This window comes from Lactuca sativa, chromosome 3, assembly GCF_002870075.4.
Source record: "Lactuca sativa cultivar Salinas chromosome 3, Lsat_Salinas_v11, whole genome shotgun sequence".
In the NCBI taxonomy this organism is placed as follows: domain Eukaryota; kingdom Viridiplantae; phylum Streptophyta; class Magnoliopsida; order Asterales; family Asteraceae; genus Lactuca; species Lactuca sativa.
Window position 1 is genome coordinate 268,290,075 of NC_056625.2, and position 2,863 is coordinate 268,292,937.

The 2,863-nt window shown below is 37.7% G+C and overlaps 1 non-coding gene across 1 annotated transcript; it reads right to left on the minus strand.

The window, feature by feature from the left end:
* Positions 1-2,051: 2,051 nt before the first annotated feature.
* LOC111877067 (small nucleolar RNA R71) lies at positions 2,052-2,158 on the minus strand. Its single transcript, XR_002845255.1, has one exon. It is a non-coding gene; the product is annotated as a small nucleolar RNA R71 (small nucleolar RNA).
* Positions 2,159-2,863: the final 705 nt, after the last annotated feature.

Here is a 2,863-nt window from a genome sequence, read left to right on the forward strand (position 1 = left end):
TCGGCGAGTCGGGTCGAATTTATAAATACGGCTTTTCAGATCGATACAACGGAATCGAGAGAACCCTTGGGGAGAAAAGCTGCAAATTAAAGTCAGAGAAGACCTAAAGAATGAAGATCCAACCCTAAATTTGATTCCGAAGGAGATTAGAGGCAATTTTCATTATTCTTAATTCAATCTACTGTTTTTCATCATGTATAGACATATAGATTTCGTTTTTATGCTTTCAATTGCCTCAATCATGAGCTAAAACCTTTTAACTTCTATTGGGGAGACAATTTTGAGACTATGGTTTGATTTATGGTAGGATTAGTTTAATATTGGTGATTTTGTTAATTTAAGCCTGTTAAATAACCTTATGTGTGAATGATAACCATTTTTTTGTTAATAGGAAGATAATTAAGTTACATGAACATCTCTTAATTGTTTACCTCGTATAATTTATGTGAACACAATATTATATGACTAGGATTAGCGGATGTGAAACTAGAATTTATAAGAAAATAGGTAAATTTACGTGTGAGCTTGTGTGATGAACCATCAACAAGAGGTTAACTAAAGGGCCAAATTAGTTAACCATTACAAGTCTTAATTAACCCGAATAAATAACCTAGGGAATTAAATTAATTTAGACAACTGGCCACTGTTTGAGTTAGTTTGTTTTCTAAGGATCAGTGTAGCGAATGTGAACCTAATCACCTGAATCGGTAGCCAATAGAAGAATTAATCCATTGCACTATTACCATAAAATCAACCATAGGATCAATTGAGTTGAACCAAAACAGAAGTCTCCTTCATTATTGAATTTAGTCGAATCTTTGCTTGTCTAGTTTTTAGTTAATTAGTTTAAGTATTGGTTAGTAAGTTTCTAGCCTTGTAAAACTTGAGAAAACCCTCTCTTTTATTATTTGGTAGTTGCAATTAGATAATTTTACTAATTAGTTTAAATTGTCGTTCCTTGAGTTCGATACCCTGCTTACTAGAAGTATACCACCAATAGACAGGTCCACTACCTTTTGTGTGATTAATTTAAATTTTATAAGTAGGATCAAAACTAGTTCGTTTTACACACATCAAGTTTTTGGCGTCGTTGTCGAGGAACGGTTCCAACTTTGAATTGATTACTATTGTTATAGATCCTTTGTGTTAGATTTTTCTTGCACAAAGTTACTGTTTTTATTAGATTTAACATTAGGATTGAATTTTAGTTAGTAGTTTTTAGGAAATTTTGTTTAAAATTTTTTGCTATTTTTACACTCCACTCGATGAGTCCCTTCGAACAGACTCGACGAGTCCATCGCTGAAGAGAAAATTTTCGCTTTTAATTTTCTTTTGTTCTTTTTACGCGTGTCTTTCTTTTTTTGTTTGAAAAACGTTTATGACCAGGGGAGGAGGCACACCACTGATCCCACCTTTTGACGATCCGGAAGCAACACTTAGAAGAAACAAAGGCATAACAATTAGAGATCCCGAAAAACCGAAGAACTCACCACTAAGGAATCTTAAATTCGTTTTCAGCAAGAAAAAAGGGCAAGAAAGTCGGAGAATCCAACGCCTCTTTAGCAAGCGACGAACCAATCAAAGAGGACGCCGAGTACGAAACCGAAGGAGAAGAAGACCCTACATTCGGGCACAATTCCGATCCCAATGACGAATTAGCTATTCCCATGGCTAACATCGATGAAGTCCCCATGAGGGAATGGAAGAAGAAGATGTCTGAAGACAGCAGCCCGGGACTCGTGCAACCCGCGATTCCCGCAAACGCCAATTTCGAACTCAAGGGACACATACTTGCCCAACTCAAAGAGATTCCATTTTATGGAAAAGATCACGAAGACGCATACAAGCACTTAGAAGAGGTCAACGACATAGTCGACTATTTCAACATTCCAAATGTGGCCCGCGACACCGTTTTGCTACACATGTTACCAATCACATTTAAAGGCGTTGCAAAGGATTGGCTAAAATCACTACCTCCCGGATCCATCACGACTTGGGCCGAGATGAAATAACAGTTCATTGACTAATATTGCCCACCATCAAAAATATCCAAGTTGAAAAAGGCCATAGCCAATTTCGAGCAACAAGCGGGCGAATCACTTTATAAGGCGTGGGAGAGGTACAAAGGTTTATTGAGGAATTGTCCACATCACGACTTAAATAGTCAACAAGAAGTCTCCATCTTCTATGATGGAGTCAATGTTGTAACTCGGCAGCTCCTTAACTCGCAAGGACCCCTCACAAAGAAGGCACCCCCGGTGATCAAGGAATTAATTGAGGAGTTCTCTAAACATTCTAGATACTATCACAACCCACGAAATGAAGTAAGTAGGGGGTAGTGAACACGGTTAACGATGGCATGGCGGTAATGACGGCTAAACTAGATAGTTTAGATAGAAGGATAACTAAGATGGATCAAACAGTCCATGCTATTCGAGTTAGATTTCAGAATTGTAGTGGACCTCACCTCATTAATAATTTTGACTTGGATGAGAATGGAAAAAAGAAGGCTCAAGTATTCAATTCAAGTGGCGACAGATTTGATGATAATTGGCAGAAACCAAAGAAGGAATGGCTCCCGTATAACGAATACAAAAAGGCAAAGGAGGAGAAGTTCAAGAAAAGAGAGAGGGGTTTATATCAAAAAGAGGAACCGGTTATTGAAAAAAAGAGCTGATTTGGAGGAGATGTTCACAAGGTTTGTGGCTGCGTCCGAGAAGAGGCACAATGATACCGATAATGAATTGAAGGAGCAACGATAAATGCTTAAAGATCATCAAGCTATGATGAAAGATCAACAAAACTTACTTAGGAATCAGCAAGCCTCCATTCATAACATTGAAAAACAGATAGGTCAGCTGGA